This window comes from Scaptodrosophila lebanonensis, unplaced genomic scaffold (assembly GCF_003285725.1).
Source record: "Scaptodrosophila lebanonensis strain 11010-0011.00,11010-0021.00 unplaced genomic scaffold, SlebRS2 tig00000043-arrow-pilon, whole genome shotgun sequence".
NCBI lineage: Eukaryota > Metazoa > Arthropoda > Insecta > Diptera > Drosophilidae > Scaptodrosophila > Scaptodrosophila lebanonensis.
In genome coordinates, this window is record NW_022060545.1 from 2909848 (window position 1) to 2935578 (window position 25731).

Sequence of the window (25731 nt, forward strand, 5' to 3'; positions counted from 1 at the left end):
ATGTTATATTTTATTTTGTGGTTTTTGTTGAACAATCGCGAAAAAACATTTGAAACAAGGCAAAGGTGGTTTTGGCCAGTCACATGTCTGTGGGCACAGCATGCTACTGGCGCCAGAGGTCAGTGGTTCATACAAAGAAGAAGAAGCAGAAGCCACATAAACAACAACAACAACAACAGCAATGGGAAGAGCAGCAGCAGCGTCTTTTGGCATAATTTACAACTTAAATTAAAATAAAGTTGTTTGCTCGCACACATGTGCCCAGACGCGCAGCTTTCACCCACTTTTCCAGCCGACTGACTTCTGCTTCATGCATTTTTAAGCAAACACTTTGGGAACACTCCCGGCCCCTTTGTAGGCGGCAGTTGGCGCTCCTCGTGCCAAGTGCAGTAATCATAACAATGCCAACGCCCTCGCTTTGGCAGCCTGCATTCGCTTGGCCTGACTTGCTGGTGTGGTCCGGTCTGGCTTCACCTTAAGCTCCCGGCTCCTGGCTTTAGTTACAGCTGCAGCTTCAGCTTCAGTTTTGGCTCTTTGGTTACTTTTCAAATATTAATTTTTATATGCTTACTACGCTTTACTGTGCAGGTGGCGGCGCTCCATGTTGTTGCATGTTGCTACATAGTCGCCTTGCTGCCAATTGAAATGTAAAAGGGCGCTTAATGTGTGCATATGAAAAATTGAAAAAGGAAATTGCATTTTCTTCTTTCCGCAGCCGCAGCAGCAGCAGCAGCAGTGGAGTAGGTCAGAGCAGCCACATCAGCAGTTCGGCGGAGTTTAAATGTGAAACCGGTGCATTCAACTGTATTTGTAAGAGCAGGACTTAAATGTTGGCTTACTTGAGAAATCAAGGCAATAAATGTGTATGCATTTGGTGTATATAGGGCACATAGGCATAAAGCGAGGAGCCTTTGGCAATCCCTTTTCATAGCTCAACAAAACGGGCGCAATTGCAATAGACCATAACTATTTTAAAGGTGCATGCAGACGTACGTGCTTGGTTAGAACCTTAAAATCATATCTCTGAAAAGTAGTAAGCAAATTCCTCTAATGATATCTGTTTTTAAGAAAGAAGAGCTTTGTGTGCATGGGACTTGATTTTTATTAAAGAGCTAGTGTGTGGCAAATTTATTTAATTAATTATAACAAAAATAACATTTTGAAAACAAAAATTGACTAAATTGGAACGTTTAATTTTTTTTTGGAAATTTATATACTCGTATTATTAGGGAAATCAATTTAAGACGTTTTCGAGAAATGTTTTATTTTATGTTAGGCATATTTTAAAGGATTTTCTCTGTTTAACAAAATGAGCAAATATGTAACTATCTTCTTAAATTGTATTGAATTTATTTGAATGTAATAGGAGATTTTAAAAGACTACAATTATATTTTTGAGATTAAATTGTTCGATTATTGGAAATAGTTATCCAGTTTTCAAGGGGTTTCCCATCATGTATTCTAAAAGATAACCTTTGTTTTGAGTATTTTTCCAAAGAGTGCCACTTATCTCCTACTTGTTCTAAAGCGATTGCTGATATATTGGGATGGTTCTAGTCGTTTTTTAATTTAACATTAAAAGTTTAACTATCTGTATTGCAAATTGTGTGTTTTTATCCACTCCAGAAAAAATTCTACTTATTCAATTACAAACAAATAGTATGCATCTAGAATGTAGATTATTAGGAAACGTAGCCAAGAATGTATGGGCTTAAAGATTTTAATTAATAAAAATTAGTAACTGTAATTTTAAATATTCTCTATTGGCTTCAGATATAAGTATCCAACATGCTGATCCATCATATGTTTATGAGATTTCAACAGTTATATTTTCGAGAGTTAAGTAAAATTCCCTTAAAAAATCTACGAGTGTCAAAATTTATTTTTTCGTTCCATTTTCGATGGATTTATTGCGAGAAATTGCTTTTGAGGCACTTTCGTGGGCGAACCCACCAAAAGTACATATCATACGAACATGAAACATTCCAAACATGCCACTATGCATTTGTTTTTATCGCTTCCACATGCCTTTACCCACGGACCGCCCGAGCAGCAATTCTTGCATTACTCGTACAATGGCCAAGCAGAAAGCCAAGAAGCCAGCCATGCGTCCAACCATCCGCACACATTTCGGTGATTTACCATTGATAAAGTTAATGGAATGGAATGCGTGCGCACTCCGCTGACTCGGACTTGAAATCAACTGGCACTCATACTCATAGTCATAGTCATGCCGCTGCTCTCGGACTCAAGCTCGTCGAGCAGTCGTCGTAGTATAGTATGTGCAGTGAAATTTGCATTTCTTTGGCCTGGCGCCGGCAGCGTCGTCGCCATCACACGCAAAACGGAAGTTGTATACAAAGAGTTGCACTTAAAAGCAGCCACCAGACATTCACTAAAACCATACACCACCCACTGCCCGTCGTCCGCCCTTCACCGTCCACCGTCCAATGTCCACCGCCCACTCTATCTGATGAGTGAACATGCATGCAATTTTTATGGCTTGTAGTTGGACGCGCCATTTCAACAATCGAGCAAAAAGCTGAGGCGTAAATTACTTCACAATAATTGCGGTGAGTGCTGTAAAAACTTATGGAACTATGGGAACAGTCATCAAAGAACCACGAAATAAAATAAAACAAGTGGTTGCCACCTTCCCACCTCCATCACCCCGCAACCTGTATACGGTAGTGGTAGTACACTGACATGGAAATGAAAAGCGCCTAATCTAACAAATTTTCGTGCTAATTTAGGTCAAATGCGGATTTGCATAAATTTGCTGGTGCCACCTTATCAGAGGCCATTAGAGGGTGCTGCTCCATCTCTCCGTCCCAGAGCCAGCAACACCACCATTTGTTGGCTGAGTGGGTGCAGGCTGGTGGGTAGGGAGGTGGTGAAAAAATATACTTTTTTCCGCGATATTTAAGTCACACTGACACATGACAAATTCCACATGAAAATACCGTTACACTCGGCGCCTGCCCCAAAGAGACCAACATGCCAAGAGTCATTAGCCTAAACACCCAGTTCTTTTTTCGGCGGGTTTTCCTGCCTCGCAAATGGAATTTTGTCATAAACGAGCTGTGTAGTTGTTCTGTTCTTGACGTCGATGTTTATTTGGTTATTCCTGTTCATGTTGCTAACCGTGGCATATTTTCGTGCAAAAATTTTGCGGTCATGCATATTTAAAAGGCGACCAAATCACTACCGATGGCTTCGGGGCCGAACTCACACGTGAAATTTTATAACTAAATAAGCAGCACATTAAAATCGCAATATCGATAAGCCGCACGAAAGCAACCAAACCGTTGATATCACAATTTTTGGTAAGGTATAAAGGTATGTGTGCATAAATACTTCTCTACATTTAATAGTAGAGTGAAGGACTCGCCAATAAAATGCTGAATTACGTTTGCCGTTACCTACTCGAATTATACTTATAATTATGATGCTTATTTGCATATACCCATAAAAATTGACCACAATTTTCTCGCATTTGTGGGTCGCATTATGTTATTAAAATAATGTTATTAAATCTTTGAACTATTAATAAATTTATAGGTACTAGTATTAGTAATACGCTTAAATTGTCAGCTTATGTGACAGACAGAGTGAAACTCACACAATCAATTAACAAATTGTGAAACAAAAAAATTTGGAAAAATCTAAAATAAAATTATATTTTATTTATAATATTCAATACTTATTAAAAATCGATGCAAATTATAACAAACACCTTGTATGTGTTAAATGAACTAACTTGTTGTCACAATGGCAATTTTTATATATAACCAAAATATTGTACCTACATATGTATGTATGTATGTATATATGTATACTCGCATTTAATGCAAAACACGCATTTTCCTTTTTTTTCAGCTGTCAAAAGCGACATCAATCAAATGTCATGAAGCCTTTAAAGCGAAAAAACGAACAAGCTGCTTTATACATACTATACATACCTAATTACATACATATTTGGAAAGTTATGCGGCATATACGAGTATACATGCATATGTAAATGTCTATATATACATATGTATCTGTACAATTTGCTGGGCGTGCCAATGTCGACACGCCGCACATTGCAGGACACATACATAAGTGCACATTTGCGTGCCAAGCCCAGAGCCCAACACGCCTTGACTTTGGTTCTCGTCAAAGGTGTAAAAAGGGGCGTGGTCATTGGCGTGCGGCAGTCGCTTACTTGGCAAGCGTTTTCATTGCAAGTAGTTCTCCCGGCTCTGTGGGGCGCCCAGTTTTGTAATTTGCTTTAAATTGTTGCAATTTGTTAGCCCGGCGCCAGCGAGAAGAGTTTTTTAAATACTTTGTGGCATGTGTGGCATGTTTCGAGTAATTTTGTAAAAAACTGAAATAAGAACAATTCGAAATTATGAAAATATAAATTTAAGCGCAAAATAGGGCACAGTAATATATTTATATTTAATATAATACAAGTATATTCCGAGTATAGGTAAACGTATGTGTGTCAAGAGACAGCTCTAAACCGTGTGAACTCTCCGAAACTCAATCCGTTTGATGTCCCCTTAACAATTTCCACTTCATTGCCTGCTTAAACGTCCCATAAGCCATTAATTCTCGCACCCACCCTCTGCTTTTGAGGTACCTACCAACAAATCCCAACTTCAATTTCAATCCTTTCGTTGTCAGCCTAAAAATAATATTTTCTTTAATTTGAGCAAAGCAAACCAGTGCCAGACTTGGCAGACAGTGTGTCAAACGGCAGATACTTTAAGCGCCTTTTGACAATTCTCACGTCAATGGTAAATCCCCCACCCCCCCAAAAAACAACGAAAGACAGGCCGTACTGAGGCCTGGACTCTTTCCCGGAGTGGGGAAGTGTACGGCCGACCTCGTCGTCATCGTCGTCGTTGTCGTCGACGTCGTCGACGTCGTTGTGAAAATTCCCAGAGTTGCTTCATTTGCCAGCAGTGAAATTTACATGTGCATTCAGTGAAAATCTGTCCCTAGCTGTTTCACATTATATCTTGTGTATATATAAAAATAAACAGAAATTTTTTTCAACTTTTTCCAACGTGCCTTGTCGTGGGTTTGTTGTTTTTGTTCGCATATATATGTAGTATAGTATGTACATCTCTGGAGGCGTTTCAAACGACAGCCTTATACAAAATTTGTATATACATATATAGTATACTTGTATGAAAGTAGATATGAAAATATGAAGTGGAAAATCAGTGACAGCAGCCGAGCGCCGTACTCCTCGCTGCTTTCCTATCGCATCTCTCCCACAATTTTCAGCCACGTACTCGCATTCAGCAGAGTTTTGAAGTGGAGTTAAATTACTTTTGTTGGGACTGGTGCGCGGGAGTTTCTCTCGTATCTATAGACATTTGCTACTGTGTGCACCGTTCAGTATCAGTTTATACTCTTGCCAGAGTAGTACATTTATTCATAGGATACTTGCAAGACGCATCTCTAATGCACAGCAATACAAATACTATTCAAATCATGCTTCAAATGTAACCATCCTATGTTATAAATACTTCTGAAGATAATGTTCAAAATTGTACCTATTCTATAGTTTATTTTAAAGTAACGTAAAAAGATGAGGGATGAAATGAATTTCTATAGATTAACTATGATTATATAGTTTCAATAAACTGAGTGATATTGTCAATTCAATTGAAATGTTTTGCGATTTCAATTTAATGCATTATAATATATTATGATATTTATATTTTGTGTGATCTTAAAGTCGGTCTTTGTTTTCACATAGGTTCTTTGATAACTGAAATCTGAATTCAAAAGGCATTTTGAACTTTTATAAAGAGGTTTGAAAAAACCATAAACTTCTTTTGAGCTACATTCAAAATAATTTCGCTTGTGTTAATTGTTAAAGAATAAGTAATCTAAAGTATTTATAGTTTCCTAAGCTAATTTGAAAATTGATCGTTTTGTTAGTGAAGCAATGAGAATAAAACAAGGAAAGACAATTCGCAAGATTTGGAGCAGGTTTCTCATTTATCCTGGACTAGAGCATACTTGTTAGAAAAAATATAATTATAATAAATAATCATTTCAATATCAGTTGCATAGAGGAGCATTCAATCTGGATGCTCACATTTTATATAAAATTGACTTATAAACAATTCGTGGTGGATCCTTTAAAAATGTCTGGAATATATTATTTTTCATTTTTGGTTAGTGTGTGTAGTGTTCGGCTCACAAATAACTGTATTTGCTTTTGATTTTTTGTTTTATATTGGTAGCCAAACTTATTCCCACAGTGCATCGCCCGGTAGATGCCCGATTGCATCCCTGCTCGGCTGACTGTTTGTCCAACTGTCTGTTAGCTTGTCCGATTTGACTGGCAGCAAATGAAATATGGCTTTGGAAGCGTAGTTTTTGCTTTCGAAAAAATGCCAATGGCATAAGCCAGGGAAAAGGTACGGGAAACTGGACAAATTGCATTCTGATATGCGGCAACTTCTGTTGTCTATTGATTTTGCCCGACTTTGCCAAATGTGGCCAAGCCTGTTAAATAGCTGAAAAGTTGCCCAAGTGTTAAACTGATATGGACTGCACAACATGGTTAGGGCGTAGCCTCTTCTCAACTCAAATCAAATTCAAATTATATCTTAATTAACGATAGCAATGATCGCCCCTATGCTGCCTACTTGCTGCTTCCTTCAAAGATTGTGCCAACTTTGATTGATTTATGGCCAAATCATGTAAATTTCTCTCAAGCACATGCCGCCCTTTCCTGGGATCTATTGAACAATATTATTAATATTGATGAACTGTTGAATGGTTGGCATAAATGGTCCAGAAAAAAACTCCCTTCGCTACATTTCCCATATCATTAGATGCGTTTTTATGACTTTGTTGCTGCAATTAAATGATTTCTAATTGCCTGCTTACTGCATGAAAAAAGAATTCTACTGAATGATTTGTTGATTTATTGCCTTCGGTTCTCAGGCACAACATCGTCTGCTCATAATTTGTCATATTTTTTGTTGGCATTTGATAAAGATTTATTATGACATTTCCTTTGTGTTTGTTCTTATATTTTGTGTAGGCATTTATTTAGAGTTTAACGGGCTTGGAAATGATTCTGCTGAAAGTTGAGGCAGCTAATCAAATAAAGCCGACAAGTTAATGTAGTGGAACTTAATTTAATTATATACATATGCCCATTGTTTTCTGCTAGGGTTACAGCGGGCTCTCACTGAATTTCTCAAATGGGGGCCTTTCGTGAATGAACAAATAATTAAGTTCATAGCAGAGGAAGGTAGGATGAAGTAAAGAATTAATATACAGTATCCTGCCTTAACAAAAAGCGAAGCTATTCCTTAAGATGTAGCGTCAGTGTTTTCTTGTTTTTTATAAAAATAAACTATTTTCCGCTTTTTACAATATGTTATTCCTTTATTCATATTTATGCATTGATGTTTTTAATGTCTCAAAAAGAACATTTCTGATATATGATAACTGTAAATATTTTTACATTTGTTTAATAAGAGTGCCAATATATCGTGAATAATCTTATCCTCAATAGAACTGAATTTAATATTAGTTTATTAGGATTTTTGTAAAACAGAATTGGTGTTCATTTATCAACAACAAAAAATTCGTGCAATTGAATTGCTATTTTGCAAAAAGTTATACCTTTCTGTACAAGTATAATTATTTTTAAATAATATTTATTATCAGCAATAGGCATCTATCTTGATATAATTTTCATATTATATTAATAAGTTAATGTGTTGGGTGGAAAACTGTACACAATACATATATACGAGTAAAATCAAATAAAGTACAATTTAAGATTGTGAGTTTTTTAGAAACAAATAATACAAAGTGACGTTTAAAATTATTTAGCAAGAAATACACGAGCGTGTGAGGATTTACTCTAAGCCAATTAATTGCAGTTTAAAAACAAAATTTATTTCAATTGTGCAAGCTAATATTATGATTAAGCTTATAAACTCCAACGTTTTCAATATTGTTAAGTATTTAAAGTGCTATCCAATTGCATTGCTTTTATAATTAAAGTCCAAAAGATCTAATGTGTTTTATCAAAATTAAAGTTTTATTGTCCACTAGGGAATATGAAACACACACGCTTACGCATATACTTGTACATATGTGCAAGTATATACAAATAATCGCCACCAGCATCGCCTTTGCCTTAATGATGACCAATGGAGGAATACAACAATGCGCTACGCTTGAGTTAAATTAAGAAATTAGTACCAAATAGAAAACAAATTAGGAAAGGGTCTGTGGCCAGCCACCACCAGCAATAGCCACCCAAGCAACGAGTAAATGCAAAAGCCAAAACAGCAATAAAACTCAACAGACCCCTCATCCCCCTAGAGCAAGCCCATTGATGTACACACACGCCCAGATGGACAGATGGACAGATAGACGAACGATAACTGCATGAATGAAAATCAAAGTGAATGGTCAGTTTATGATGGTCCGACAGGCTTTCGTCGCACCGCCCGCACTTGGGTCAGTTGAGCAGCAGACGGAGATAAGACAACCACATCCACATGACATACTTACGAGCACATAGGAAAGGCGATGTCAATACAGCGAAAGAGAGCTGCCATAAAAACTGACCACTGTCCAGTTTCGATGTGTCGCTTAAGAAAATTTGCTGGCTGATTGCTGGCAGGCCCAGCACACTGTCAGACCCACTACCCTATCCTATCACATGCTCATCAATGATGCTGCTGCCTCCGCTCCTGTCAATCATGCTGATTTCGTTTCCTCGTTTCTGGTGCTGCTGTCCAACTCAAGCGATAATTTAACTATTTCTCAATAATGAAACGTTGATGTGTTGCCTTGTGTCGGTTGCTACTATGTGTGTGTGTGTGTGTGTATATATGTATGGGTGTGTGTTTCCTGCTTCTGCTGGCGAAAATAAAATGTGCTTAGCTGATTGTTTTGGGACCTGGACAGGGCAATCGGAATTGTGCATGTGCCGTCGCAAAGGTGGCCAAGGGACTGGTCCCAAGGCTGAGCTCAATCCAAATTTTGTGCTGATGTTGTGCGAATGCTGCAAGTAATTTCATTGATTAACTTTTATGCTCATGTGTTCTGCATAATTCGGTGTCGTCGCCGTTCACAGACCATCTGACAAGTTGTCAAAAATTCGGTTAGGCATGACTGGGAAGTAGCTACACATATGGAAATGTCCTTAAGATTTGCTGCACAGCTTTAATGTCAACATGCTTGATTAAACAACTGAAAGTTGTTTGTGGAAAATTAGTAAACTAACAACTAGTCCCTTGAATTAATAATATTCTGAACATTTGTTGGTATTCACATGACTATTTAAGCTGGTTTTCTAGGACATTTGCAAACAAATGAATTCATAGCATATAAATAATATGTAAATTATTGCTGTAACATTGAAAAATGTATATGATTGTAATGAAGTTGTAGTTCGCTTTTTAAAATACATTATATTCGATTTTGTCGAACTATAAGTTATAATGTTATCCAAGTTATAAGTTAGTTTGGGTGTATTAAAATAACAGTGTATATGTATTTTTATTTTCGACCTAGAGCGGAATATTTTCTTTTTTTCTACGTGTACAATTTTTTTTACATTTTTTATTTTATTTATGATTAAATATTATGACTTATGTAAATATTTTTGTTAATTTTGGTTTTAGTCATTGAATCAAAGCTTTCTGTGCGCAAAATTGCTCGGATTATTGAAAATATACCTTTTATAATACTGTTGAGATCGATCAAGAGTAAAAAGATTGAATTCAAATAAAAATTCAAACTTATGTCCGAACTTTTGAATATTAATATTAATTTGTTTTGTTTAATTTGCTTAACTCAAATATTGTTTTAGAATTAGAAATAGCAGAACATGCAAAATAATCGTTCGAACCCATGTCAATTATCAACTTTTCGAAGCTTTCCCTATATTAATACGATACGATTATTGAGTTAGTATTTGGAAGTGTGTGTGTGCGTGTTTTTTTTTTTTGTCTAAAAATCAATTATAAGTTAAATTGAATTTCCTCACGTACACGTGGGCTAACAAAACCCCTTTAAATACCCATTTCTTTTTTCTTCATTTTTTCTTTTTTAAATTAAACTGAAGAGCGCAGCGAAAATTTTAATTAAAAAGTGCACACACCCACGAAGAGCCACCAGCTAGTCAAATACTCGTCGACAAACTCAAACTTATGCTTTGCGTATTTACCTGTCTGGCGCTCTGCGTACGAGTATCTCAGTCTCCATCTAGGTGAGCCAATTATCAGCAATAGAAGGAAATGAGTTTAAGCCTCAATAAGCGCTGTGCTGTATGTCGACACTTAACTCTCTACTCGAACATACCTAACCCACAAGCAGTCCAAGTTATTAATCTGATTTTCCAAATCGCTTGCATGCAACGTCATCATCGGCGTCATCATCGCAGTCATCATCTTATATAAACACGAACGAGCCTTGGCTGCCAGTTTCCATTCCATTTATAACCAACTAAGCCGCTTATCTTGTAGCCGAAATCCGGACAAATTGGCTGCAGTGGAGCATTGGCAGCCATTCAGCATTCAGCAAAGAGAGATCCGGACCGGGACCGGTCAGATCGACAGCCAAAGTCGACGACAATGCAAACGTCAAATATTAGAGCAGGAACGTTGATTGGTTTTCTTCTTTCAAGGTTGCACAAGACTTAACTCAACTGTGCGAGGAATATGGTAGAAACTATAAAGAATTAGTGCTTTGATTGACAATTCATGCCGGTGCTGTCAATAAGATGCAACAATGAGCCATTTATGCAGCCCTGACTGTCATATGAATCAATTTTCAAACAGTGCTAGGCTATATGAGTCGAGTTTTTAGATGCTGTCAACAAAATATAAAAAAGGGAGTAATCCAGCAGGCTGGCCAGTGGAATGCGGGTTGCTTTCATTCAGAATCTCTACCTACCTACCTACCTAACAAATATTTGCTCCCTACGTCATTGACAGCTTTATTTATGATTTTTTCCCACCCATGCCCTTTAGAAAAAATGATCGCGTGCCTGTTGGTGGTAGAAAAATGCATTCCAATAAAAAAAATGGTATGTATGAAATACTCAAAAGCAAAAGTTAATTGCCACGCAACAACAATGACAAACACTACTGCCCAAACAGCAGCAATTGTATTCATTTATCATGATTAAAGTTTGCATAGAAAGCGTGCAAACAATTTGGAAAAAAACAAAATAGAAACGAACACTCACAGAACGGGGAAAAAAAATCAGTTTCTGGGCGTGCCAGAAACGCACATTGACTGACACCTTGGGCGGGCACAGCGGGGGTTTAGTTATTTTTTACGTGACGTCAAGCACGACAAAGAGGAGTGAAGGAAAGCAAAGCGCAGCAAAGCAAGAAAACGCGAAAACGCGAAAATCAGTGCCAAAGCGCCAAAAAGTATGCAATGAGCAGCGTAGACACAAAAAAAGAAATCAAAGTTAACTTTCGTATGTATGCATGTATATGTATTTGTATGCATGTAGCTGTAGTTGGGCATGTAATTGAAAGGGCGTCGGCGTGACTCGAAACGTGCAAATTACAAAAATTCCTTGCCACTATGCGAAGGTGGTTTGAAAAGTTAGTCAGATAATCGATAGCTAATACTTTTATTGAGAAAACTTTTAGTATACATTTTTCTTTTCGAATTTCCAAACTTTCAATCGCATGGCATTATAGTATAATAAAGAAAAAATCTATGTATAGTATATCTCATAAGTGCTTCGTAGCGAATGAAATTCATAACAAGCTCTCTAGTTTAGGCAGAACAATATACCTAATTATGTGTACAAGAACCAATAAAAGGTGCTGTTCAATTGGAAATCAAAGTCAAGGCTCAGCTACACCTTGAAGGCAACAATAATATACAGATATGTCTGAGAAGGTAAGAACAAGATATTCATGGGATGATGACAGATGAATTGGTATATTTATATACGTAGAGTAAAAAGGGTATATTAGGTTTGTGCAAAGTATGTAACATGCAGAAGGAAGCATTTCCGACCCCATAAAGTGTATATGTATATTCTTAATTAGCATGACGAGACAAATCGATCAAGACATATCCGTCAGTCTGTCTGGATGAACGCAAGGATCTGAAGAGCTACGTGTATAAAAGCTGGAATCTCCCAGGTTCGAGAAAGGAAGAGTTTATTTTATTTTTTTGAAATTGTTATCCCTTCCGTCGCTATAGAATTTGTCAATACTGTCCACATTTCGAAAGCGTCGACGCATAATTTGTATGCAATTATTTATTTTTGTTTCAAATTTCATCCAAATTGGTCAATTCTAAGAAAAGTTATGAGCGAATCAATATAACTCCAGTACTACGCCCACAAACTGCAGCATCAAGTTCGCTCTTCTTCTTATTTTTACTACTGCTAGGGGCGTATATAACACAGTGCCCGAAGTTTGTCTGGGTTCAGGATATTTCACTGTCGGGCTTGTCTCTTGTTTGAATTTTATTTATTCTACATACATGTACAGACTATTTCAAAGTCGGCACACTTGAGTTTAGCTTCTTCACTTGTTTAATTTTGATATACATATGTCAATTTATATCAAGTTTCTTGAGATCCCGCATGATTAAGAGTACATATATTAATTATTATCAACTGAACTGCACATTATTTTCTCAATGGGAAATCAATGTTCATCCGAGCTACGTAGAGCTTTGTACCAGAAGTAAATGCATATCCAGAAGTAAATACCTAGACCTGTCATAGTATGTCGAGATGTTAATTTAATTTTCAATACTCCTTACTAATAAATATTTACCAATCACTGTTAATTGAAATATTATAAATATCAGGGGTATTATACATGTCAGGTTTATGATATTTATAATTGTGGAAATTATTATTAAAAAAAGGCGAAAAAATCCAGTAATTAAATAAATCATGGGTAGTACCTTCTTTCGCTGTAATGTGATTAAACGTATTTATTATTTTGAAATCTGATATCTTTCAATTAATATTGTTACATACCCAGAAATATGATATTATTACCAGTGTACATCCTATGCAATGGGCAAAGTATACAATTAAGGCTATATACGAGAATACCGATTTGGTATTTCCTAATATATGCACTGTGGAGTTATACAAGTATATATACATATATATGTATTTACATAAATATAAATATAAATATTTAGTTGGTTACTAATATGCAGGCTTTTATACAAATGGGATCAAATCGACATACTCTTCACAGAGCAACCAGCCAGTTTGATCGAATTTGTCTTAATGCTGTAATATGTTTAGTGTCAATGGCTATGACGTTTACACATTTGTAAAAAATGCAATGATATGTAAAACAAATCAATAAATTATAAATCACTTAAACTAAGAAAAATCATACACACAAAAAATACTAGGTTAACTCAAGAAAATTCGTAAGCGATCAATATGATAACATCTTAAAAGAAAAGAACAACTTGACAACTTAAAAACAAGAGAGAACGCTACAGTCGAGCAAGCCCGACAGTGTAATACCCTGTACCCAGGTAAACTTCCGTCACTGAGTTATATGCGCCCATAGCAGCAGCAAAAAGAGGAAGAAGAAGAGCGAACTTGTTGCTGCAGTTTGGGGGGGTTGTACTGGGGAGAATTTGTTTTGCTAATAACTTTTCTTAGAATTGACCGAATTGAATATATACAACATTTATACAACAGTAGACAATTATATATTAATTATGTGTGCAAAGTTTGGTTTAGGTAGCATTTGAAATGTGGACGCTATTGACGAAATTCTGTAACGGGGGAAGGGGGGGAAAATTAAAAAAAAAAACATAAACTCGTCCTTACTCGGACCTAGGAGAAACTGGATGCCAACTTTGGTTATTCTAGCTTTTATAGTTTCTGAGATCCTCGCGTTCATCCAGACGGACGGACAGACGGACGGACATGTCTAGATCGATTTCTCTCGTCATGCTGATCAAGAATATATATACTTTATGGGGTCGGAGATGCTTCCTTCTGTATGTTACATACTTTGCACAAACCTAATATACCCTTTTTACCCTACGGGTACAGGGTATAAAAAGGGAGGAAAAAAGATGAGCTAAGAAGGAAAAGGCGTACGCAAATATGATTGCCTAAGTAGATACACAGAATTTAGAGACTTCTAAACTGTAAATAAATTTAAAAAAAGACAAAACTAAAGAACCGAGAAGGACAATACTTATTATTCACCCTTAAAGTATGTATATAAATCTTTCAATGCGATGCACACTTCGATTCACCTATGCACCAAAGTATAGCATGTGAACTTACAAATAACAAAAAAAATGTGGAACGCCACCAAAAACCAATCTATGATTGCAATGGTCAGTGATCCACCTGGTGGCTCGCAACAACAACAATGTTTTTTTGGGGGGCACATCTTGATGCTGGAATCAAGTTTTAATTTTATTTGTTTTTATTCATGTAAAGTACAAAGGTATTCACATTCCTTACTTATTCTTTCTTAGATATACTTATACATATATTAATTTTTTAACTTAAGAGCCTGACTTTTTGAAATATTTGAAACATAAATTTTGTATTTCTATAATTTATATTTTTTTGGTTCAGGTGAAAAAAAAAAGTATTTTGGAGCTTGTGTGTGTTGTGTTGCTTCAAGTAGACTGAATTCAAATAAAATTTGAGTAGGCACATAACAACTTACCTACTTTGTTAATTTAATTTGACAACAACATCTTTTTGTTTTTTGTTACACATTTCAAAGCTATATTAACCAAACTTGGCACAATCAATTTCATCTACTTTTGGTTCATTTAAATCGGTCGATTCTTAAAAATGGTTTAAGTTATTAGTTATTCACTCCAGTACTAAGCCTACGAACTGCAGGATTAAGTTCGCTCTTCTTCTTTTTGCTTCTACTAGGGGCGCATATAACTTAGTGCCGGAAGTTTGTCTGGGTACAGGGTATTTTACAGTCGAGCTTGCTTGCGTTCTCTCTTGTTTTTTTTTTTAATTTCTATTTTTTTAAATTTCTATTTCGGTACACCCGACTTTAGCTTCTTTACTTGCTTAAATTCGAGTTTTTAATTGAAATGCACTATTGAGCAAGGGAGGAAAGAAGATTTAAGAAGATCGATCCTAATCAAGCAACATTTTATGTGAAAAATATATTTTTTTCAGCCCATTGTTGATCACTAATGAGGTATTGATTGTAAAATAATAATGTTTTTAATAGTCATTACAAATTGTACGGATTTCTTAAATCAGCCCTCGTCTCTTAAGAAATTTCGCGTTTTTTGCTGACTCTTCAAGTTATTCAACTGTTCGTCCATTTGTCCAGCTGTCTGTCCCTCTGTCAACCCATTTCCTGCCGCCAATAATTAAAGTAATTGCTACATTTCTGCCACTTCCTCTAGCAGCGCACCCACCCGGTGATACTGGTAGCCAGATAGTCAGACGTCTTTGCCAAAAAGGAAACTATTTTAAAAAGGCAAAACTACTTTGGCTTTAATTGCAAGTAGCCTGCCTGGATAGTTGACTGGCCGGCTACATTGTACTCGTAGTTGTGTGTGTGTGTGTGTGTGTGTGTGGGTATGTGCATGTCCTGAGTGTAATGTCCTTTTTAGTTCTTTGCTTCCGCTTGGCATGCAACTGCGCTAAGCTGCTTAACTTTGTTTTGGGCCAAGTCGGAGCCCAGGCTGGGGGCGAAGGTGTGGGCGGTACTTGGGCGTGCGTGTTAATGATGGCTTGAGCTGCCATTTGTGGTTACGTACCATGGTCCTGCCTTGGGTGTTGTAAAAATCAATGTCACCGCGTTGTTTGCCGTTTGTTTTTGGTTAAAATTCCTGATACTCTGTGCTCTCTGTGATTTGCTGCCTGTTGTTGTCATTGTTTTTGCTGTTGGGTGCAATTTTTGCGCTGCGCGTTGCAAAAGTTTTACGGCGAAAACAAAAAGTTTTTCACTTAAACTTCAGCGCATTGCTGCAGTGCGTCGACCAGACGGCTGCCAACCCCGACAGACTCGCTGACTGCCTTCCTGACTGACTGCCTGTTAATTTTGTTCATGTTGTTGTTTTTGTGATTATTCCCACGTTGGGAAGGCAGAGGCAGATGCACTCAAAATTTGTTTAAACATACATAAGTGGTTAATTGTCTTGAATGCTTGTGTAATTTTGAGCTGTTAGTTTCCAGCGTGGTCGCATGGCTGCTTGAGGTGCGTGTGTGCCAAGTCACCATAACTATCACCCCACTGATGCAAAATCCTTTTGGCCGCGTGCACCCCTATAATTAGATATCGTTATTTTGTATCTCTAAATGGATTTGTGCGTGCCGCTCATTTCGTCAACTCGGCAGATAACTGGCAATGCTGTCAATTCAGAGACCCTGACCCGCATTCAAAATGTTTGCCTTTCCCATTTAAATTAAAACTAAACATTTACTTTTTCAATCACTTATTCTTTCAGTTTTTTCTGCTGCGCCGACTCTATCTCAAAAGATATTCATTTATAAATTAATATTTGTTCTCTTCCATTTAGTTGCCATCAAAAACTTCAACATTTGTTAGTGTACTTCATCCTGCATGGCTTTGCAATCCTGTTTATTGCAATTCTTCTGCCACTTCGGCTTTTGCCGACTAGACCGACATTCTGAATTATGCATTCTGTCATCCACGCTCATGTCTATGCTTCATTTTTATGCATGGCATAGCTATGACTCAAGACTATATTTATTTTTAATGCAAATTGGAGTGTTTTGAGTCAAAATGGAAAATGACTTGCTCCAAGTGCAGTTATATACTCCATTTCTCTTGCCTGTTTTGGTAACTAGCCGGAAAAAGTCTTTAAGTCTATATTTAAGTCAATAAATGAATAGCAACAATATTCAAAAATGCTTTTATATACCGTATATAAAAAAATAAACTTTTTGCTATTTAAATGCTTCAAGAAAACTTAAATCAGGCATATTTTATAGGAGAAATTATTACCTCTCCATCGAAAGAGAAGAGATTCATATTTTAACATTAAAATATGTAGATAGTATTATTATAAGATATGTTTAGAGTTTTTCTTTTTTTTTTAATTTATAGCTTGAAATTTTATTTTGTTATTAAACCAGGAAGAAAATTTTCAAAAGTGGTGTTGTAGATTTAGTTATAATTTCAACATATGAAATATATATTTAAGAAATTGATAAAATATAAAATTGAAATTTTGAATTTTTTTCTTTTTATTTATTGCGATAGAAATTACTTATTATGAAAACTGTACGTATTTTTTCTATGGAACTATGCATTGAAATCTCCATTTTGATAAAAACATTAAACATTTTTAACTTTGAAAATAGTTTCTAATTTAGCGGATGAATTTGTAAAATATTCTCAGTTTGATAAATATTCGAATACTATTATACTACAAGCCTTTTTCCATTATCATGATGTAAACAGACAACACTATGTAGCTAACAGTCTGAACAATGGCATAAAATAATAAATATTTAATTAAGAAAATACCTCTTTAATGGCTGTGGCATTCAATTAGCTAAAAGCTTAATCAGCAAGCGCATTGTCCCTTGTGGGGATAATATCAAATGTCTTGATCTAGACCCAGCAATAAAACATATATACATATACTAGTATACCCGCCATATCATAAAAGCATGCATACTCGTGTGTGAAGCAAGGCAGTCTTAATAACTTAATTAACGTCAGCGCTGGGCGATAAAAATCAAGAGCAAAAATTAACAGCAAATCTGCAAGTGCGGCAAAAGCCAAAAGGCAAACGCGTAATAAATAAAATAAAATCAAGAGAAAAACATAAAAAATTAAGCAATTACGTGCACGCAGAGTAAGGCGTCCGAATATAGGGCTGGAGGGAGATGCTGTGGAAGAGAGAGAGAGAGAGAGAGAGAGAGATGGAGCAAAGGAGAGAGGCAGCTGACAGTGGTTGGCAGGAAATGCACAACAAAATTTTATTTGCGTCATTTTGTCATTCAGAGGCAAGGAACAATCAAAGAAATTAAAGCGCAGGCTGACAGAACGGGACAGGCAGACAAATCACCCAACAACAGCGCAAAAGAAGTTGCGTGTCTTAAATTTGCCATAAAAATGTCACACAGGACAAGAGACAGGCAATGGTAAAGGCCCAAAGAGGCAAACGCAGATAGACAGACAAATGGGCTGACAGACCGCCATGCGTGTCTTTTGTTTTATGTGGCAAGCCCCCATACACTCAACAAATAATTTATACACTTTGCGCCAATGTATTTTCTCAAAATAAAGAAAAAATGAATACTTATAGAGTTTATACTTTCCGTTTAAGTATCTCTATCGAATCAGCTAGTTATGTTGATTAACAATACTTTGTGGGGCCTTCTAACTATAGTATACTAATACTCCTTAGCTGCTAATCTTGAATACATACATTTGTATTTTCTGTTTTTATATTTTCTGGACTCTTGAATAATATACAATGCTTTTTAACAAATTAATTAAATTAATTTGTATTAAGGCTAAAAAACTGATGATTAAAAAGATAATTTGTTATGAATAACAATAGAACTGTACTTTGTAGGCAATTATGAATATGACTGCATCTGAATTTTCTTTGAGTGTATCACCTTCTGGGCCCCAATATACGTATCAAGCGCTACCCATTAGGGTTGACAAAAATTGTATGCCGTAAATGGCGCTTGAGGTTAGGTTGGTTCATTTGTTCTAAATCTTTTAAATGCCTTTATTTAGACTAAAAGCAGCGAGCAGACGTGCACACCGAAGGACGATCAGAGTCCTGTGCCTGCCAAATACTTTGCGGGCATCATTTTGTCTGACAGTTTAATGTTTGCTGCACACTCAGCGCGTAGGAGCCGCGTCTTGTCTTTAATGTTTCGTTCGCATGTCCTTGGCGCAAGTGTGTCCGTGGCTAGGTGGTGGGATGGCACTCAAAAGGAACCCTCTTGTGCGTGTTTGTGTGTATGTGTGTGGTTAGGAAACATCTTTTTGCTGCGCCTCGCTTGCCACGGTGTTGCGTGCTCTGGAGCTTTTATGTTCGAACGCGTGTAAATATTTTGTTTTACAGCTCCAACAGAGCCTTTTATAATGGACTGCGCCGTAGGTGTCTCAATTTTGTAAATAGTTGTGGGCAACAGTCACAAAGATGTCGTTAAGTAAACAAAACGTTTTGCAATGTGTCCCGACTGTTATAGACTAGCACTAACAACAACGTCTGCAACAGTATTAGTGGTGGTAGGGAGCGTAAGGACTTGTTTCCCCCTCGCCTGTTGGTGGCATAAAATCAATGCCCTTCGAAGCATATTTGCTTGCTGCTTAGTGAAACCTTTTTGATTTGCCATCGTGGCACTTCTTTGTGGCATTAGCTGCTTAGTTACTTGCGACCACTTTTAAGGGTTCGGTTCGGTGCGGAAGGGCTTTGTGGAGGAGTAGGATGGGCGTGGATTATGAAAGGCACCAAATAGAAAATTGTATTTGGCAATCATAAGTAGAAATGGAGATGGAAGCTTATGTACTGTAACTGACATTTTATGTAAAAATAATGTATAATTCTGTGTTGTATCCAAAAATTTATAGCTAGGGATGATCGAATAATAAATACTGGGATACAGTATATCCTTGTTTGTGAGAACCCTTGTGTGTAAAAATGTTTTCAATGAACCATTTTTAAATTACACCTAAAATAAGGCGAAAATGGTTTTGGCACCAATATGCAAAATGGGATAAAAATCATTTTAAACGTTCGTCATTTCCTTATAATGTGCGTTAGCTCTTTATTTTGGTAAATAGGAAGCTTCAGCGAATGCTTATATTTGTTATAGACTTTTATTTTATAGAATAAATACTTGCAAAGAAATAATTAAAAACGAATTATTCATAATTCAAAAGTTAATCTGTTTAAAAAGTATGCAACACGAAAAGATTGCCAAAAATGTTTTAATACATGCAAGTTTATTTTTCTGCAAGGAATTTTTCATGGAACCACTAAATTCGTTTGCCTTTAAAATATATAGAAAATATAATAATTAAACTATGCAAAAAATGTATAATGTATTCTTCTGCATAAATTTAGAGTTTGAATCATCCTCATCATTAAGATCAAGTCGAACATTCAAGATATTTTGGACTTCAATTTATAATGCTTTCATTTAAATTGTGGGTACTGTTCTTCAGTGCGTGCTTTCAAAAACATTCAAGGTATTCAAGGTTTTGATTTACAAAAGGCCTTACATTTTCTTTTACTCCAAATATTTTGGCAAATATTTCCCTGGTCTTACAATTTACCCCCTCCGCTACTTAAATAGTTGAATCTAGTGAGCTTACCAGACTTATATATGCGACTACATGCTGCTGACCACTACTTGCTGTCCGACCGCAATGTTCAATTACAGTTTACAAATCTACACACAATTCACTGCACATGTAAGACCATCAATAAAATTAGAGCACACAAAGTCGAGCAGAAGCTACAGAAAAGCGATGGTAGAGTACAGGGCGCAGGGGGTAGAGGTCCATCATGGTGCTAGCACACACTCGGAGCAGCTACGAATGGACTTAGGAAAATTCTCCACGCTCCTACCAGCTAAGCGAAGCCATAAAAAGGCATTTATTAAAAATTCTCTACGCAAATCCGTTTCAAAATTAAAACAACATAATTTTGATTGAATACTGTCTACAAAATCCTCCTCAGAGTAGCCGAACCGCAAAACATATGCTACCAGGACCGCCTAATTTTGAATTATATTACACAAAAGAAAAGCCACTTGAAAACAAGACAATAATGGAATGTAAAGAAAAGAAAAGCAAAGAAAAGGCAAGAAAAACAATGGTATTCAGTAAATTGCATTTTCAGACCGCAGTGAGCCCTCGAGCTCTTGGGCCCTTAGAGGAGGAAAATTTATATAAATTGACTTCTTTATTGTTGCCTTTAATTTCGCAGAAATTTGTAGAATGATGCGTGTGTATGTATGTGTGTGTGTGTGTGTGGTGTGTGCCTCTGTACGGGAAAAATAATATTTAGTGTGTGTGCTAGCCCACAATAACGCAAGGGCCGATGGCTTGGAACAATGTACCACCTAAGAAGCTGGAGCCGCTGCTGTTATGGCAGCGACAGCCTGATTGAATTTTACGCTTCATTTAAATTGAATTTATAAGCCAGCCAGCTAACCAAGTAAACATCTCAGGTGGGCCACACGCTGGCATCCGCTGCATGCCTCAAGTGCAGCTCATTTTTTTTATTTTTCGGTTTTTCTGTGGCAACCTTAAAGCACGAGAGAAATCATAATTAATAGACTCGCATTTATTTTGTAGACCTAGACCAGTTGCGCCCATTCCTTACGCATTCTAAGCTCTTAGCTTTATAAATTTCCACGCTTATTTCAATTACCGTGCACGGGCTCTGCCTGGCAACGGCAACCTCAAAAATTTCTCGCACTTTATCATAACCCGGGCATACCTTTGGATTATGTCTGCACCAAAGATATGTGCGCCAATTTGTTTGCTACTTTATTACGAGTATGTGGCTGTTGTTGTTGCTCGACTTTTAGCCTCCAGCTGTCTTTAGCTTTTCTTTTCTTTTGTTTTTGGCCGATATTGTTTTACCTGCTTCGCTTACTTCGCTTGTTTTGTTGTAGTTGTTCTTGCTGTTGCTCCTTTTGCTTGAACAACTGTCAGAAATTTTTGTTACAATAATACAAAAGAACTTTTTACTTACAGCACAAGTTGAACACATGTACATAGACACGTACATATACATACATATATACAGTATGTGTACGATATATACTTATGTAGTAGGTGCCGTTGGTTTTTTCCAGTTTTTTGGGTTAACAGGTTACGTTGCTGTTGCCTTTACTCTCGACTTTTGTTGTGTGCTGCGCTTATCTGTGGCATAAGCTGTAGTGTAAATGGCTTGCAAGGATGCTAAAAGCTTTAAGGTTCCGTTTAAACTACGTGAGAAGGCTGCTGTTGCTTCCTGTTCTCAAGCGCACATCAATCAATCAATCGTTTAATCAACATGAAAATGATGCTGTAACAAGTCAGAGTTTTTGGCCATCACGTTAGTCACATGACAGGAAACTTCGCAAAATACTTGGCAAGAGTCAAGATGGCAACCAAAAGCTTTTAGCAGCATTGTGAAGAAATGTAAACAGAAAAAAAGTTAATCCAAAGCTGTTATGGGGCTCTTAACATAATGCTTTTCAAGAGGGAGGGGGGGGGGGGGGGGAACTTCTAAGATTTCATACCCAGATTTCAAATAATAGTATATGTTTAATCTTATTGACGAGACAAATATACCGAATTCCGGCCATTTTCTGGTCAAATCTAATAAATAATATACATCTTAGATTTTGGATCCTTATGCAAAAAAATGCTCTTTAAACTTGGCTTAGTTTTGGGGATTAAGCAAAAGTGTGATATGGATAAGTTTTAGGTAGTGCCCATCATTTCTAATCATTTCTATTACATTTCATTTGAAAATAATGTCTACAATTTTAAAATAAACACTTTTGCTAGCTTCTGGAAACTACACGATATACACAGTACATAGTAGTATGATTATGACGGGGCATTCGTATTAACAGCAGTTAATAAAACGAAACAATTGAGTATAACTTGGGAGTAAATTATCTGAGCTTTAAGACAATGCTATGGTCGGACAGGCAGACTATTTTACAAATCTGCCATGAAGTTCAATTAATTTCTGCAAAAGTCAAAAGAAGAGCTGTGAGGAAATAATTGGACTGTTCGATAAATCGTTTTGTGTCGTTTACAGAAAAAATGTAACTTTAAAATTGAGTTCTATATTCCTTTATGCGTTCGTATATTTACAATAGCATTTAAGTAATAATGGCGTTATACTGCTTTTTGATAAAGTTTGAGGGCTGGTGTGTACTATTTAAAATAATTGCACTAGCTTAGTTTTATTTTCAAAAGCCACCTCACTTTTTCACTTTAACAATAGTTTTGTATGGCTGACCTAATAAAAAAAAATTAAATTTAATTACCAGCCACAAAACTAATTTGAAACTTTATCTCTGCATCGGTGGCACAGTAGCAGGAACAGGCCACCAAGCTGTCAGACATTATCTAACATGAATTCCACATTGCGTGTCAAAAAGCTATTAGTTGGCTGTGAGAGACAGAGAGATAGATACAGATACACACATACATACATAGATAGATAGATAGACAGGCACACTTCGTCGGTCCGTCAGCTCTACGTCACTCATTCAGTTACAGCTAGACGCACGTACCAAAACATTTCACCACTTTTTCTGCCATTTTCACACACACACACACACACACACCCATAGCCACACATATGCTCCCACACCCCATGTATATTACGGTAGCGGTTTTTGTGGTTGGGACCAAAAGTTCTACCCAGAAGACGACCGAGGCTGTTGATTATCCACGCACTGCACTCTCTTGCCTGTGGATGCGTGTGACTTTTTCTCTAGCCGGGAATGAAGCTACATATCTACTTCCCCTACTCTGCTAACTAATAACGTAGTAAAATGTTGTGGTCTCAGCTACGTGCCAAAGCTAATGGCCGGCTAACCAAAGTGACCCCGACCCTCTGGCTGGTGCTTTGCCAACAGTGGGCATTCAAATAAGTTGCTGCGTTCTAAAAGTAATTGACTTTGATTGTTTTAGTAACAGAATGCGTACAAGGTGTACATACATGTGGATAATAATTCAATAAATGACCTCCGATCACAGACTATTTATTATATGATATATTAATGATACATAACTTTCAAATACGGCAATTGGGCTTTATATCTTGAGTATCTTTTGAATCGGCTATAGGTTTCTACGATAAGGTTGGATAGCTCTATTGCAATTATGGACTGTTCATTAAAAAAGTGAATATAACCGACCGGGTTATTCCAACATTCCTTTCTTTTAGTCAAACTGCATCGATCTAATGAAAAGCATCCACCCTAAACGTATCTAAGCCCGGCTGAGGTCTACCATCCAACTGTCTCTTTCTATGCACATATGTGGCTTTTAGGCTTAAAATTGTACATCAATGCTGTTTCAATTTGTTTTATGGATTTTTTATAAATAAGCAACAAATGCGTTTCTTGTTTTTCCGCATTCACCAGTTTCTATTCACGCTCAATTAAAAGGCTTAACATGGCTCGTAAATATCCGTTATTGTCAATTTGCTACGTCATAAAAATCAATTTGAAAAAATCCCATTTTATGATTTTTCAATTAAACAAATTACCTCCAGGGCCTCCCATTGGCGGGCTGTAAAATGCTCGGCATTTGGTTTAAAAATAGTTTTCTGAATATAAACTGTGGCATGCGTTTTGACCCGCATGTTGGATGGGTCGTGTGCCTGATGCCCAATAAAATTTAATTTACAATAAAAATACCAATTGCTGTTCGTGGCCCTGATTTAAATGCATAGTTTTAAACTTTAATTGTGCCTTTTGTGTTGGGCAATACAAATCACCCACAACTGCGACGGCACACCATACAGCTTTTGATAAATGATGCATCGGAAGACCGTACTGACTATATGTAGGAGTATTATGTGTGAATGCATTTTCCATTCGTCTCTGATGCAGCGAACTGTAACGAATTGCTTGTAGTTCGGTTGCACAAAATTAAATTACACTAGGAAATGGGAAAATTTTCTTAGAATTTTTACTGCGCGCTTGACAAAAACATTGTCCGCTCAATTTTTCAACATTTCGACTTTTCAGCGCACATGTCGCGAACAACGCCGGACAGGGAGCTGGTTGGCTTGGCCGGGCTTGGCTAGCCTTGGTTGGTTGGTTAGCCGACCTGGCCTGACCTGAGCTGACCTGTCCCAACGCCACAGACACCGCAGGCAGCTTTCTGTTTGGCCATTGTGTCAACTAAAGTGTTATTAATGGCTTGTTTTTACTAAATTTATTGCTTGATATTTATTAATTTATTGGCTTTTAATGCAATTAGATAAGAAAAGTGCATTGCCGTTGGCTGCTGAGCTCCCATATTTGCTCAGCTCTCAACATTTTTTACAGTTTCATTTTCATTCGTGACATAATGTGCATTGTGGTGTAAGAAGATAAGCAAGCACTTACACATTAATAATTGCTTTTGAGTTTATAATTTTAATATAAGTGTTCCATTGTATTTTGAAATTATTGGCTACACATAATAGTTGAAGATGGGCATAATTTACTTAGGCGGCTAATTTAAATAACGTTTATTTATTACTCTTGGTAGCGATATTCCCTCGTGTTCATGATTTACACAAGTAATGCTTAATATGCTGAGTAATCTAAAGAACTTAAGCAGTAACAATAATTTAGGTTTTCTTCACAATATTAGGTATTCTTCAAATAATGGTTAAAGAATGGAAGAAAATGTGAATCAGTTGAAGGAGGTTCGTTGCAATTGTTATTACTTACTTACGTACTTACATACTCGTAAGTCTCTCGGCTCATTCAAAACTTTCGCCTTTTCAATATGTGACTACATCCCATAAATATTAAAACGTTTCAATCCGTGCATTATTTCGAGTACATTATTGTATTCTGGATATTTTAAGAGTCCGAAGACAAACTTTGTCAGCATACAAAATTGAAAAGGAAAAACGCAATGTACATAATAAGGTTCAAAACTAAATACAAGTATTTCTATTTATATTCACGAGCCTTCATAAATCGTATAAGTATGGCATCAGTAACTAATGTGCATTTTAATGTGCATTTATTTCATCTTT

General features: G+C 36.5%; 1 long non-coding RNA gene across 1 annotated transcript; it reads right to left on the bottom strand.

Annotated features, from left to right (window-relative positions):
• Positions 1-12706: 12706 nt before the first annotated feature.
• On the bottom strand, positions 12707-14412 carry LOC115622190. Its single transcript, XR_003995330.1, has 4 exons — positions 14306-14412; positions 13016-13119; positions 12807-12948; positions 12707-12745 (listed from the first exon to the last, which is right to left on the bottom strand). It is a non-coding gene; the product is annotated as an uncharacterized LOC115622190 (long non-coding RNA).
• Between the last annotated feature and the right edge of the window lie 11319 nt (positions 14413-25731).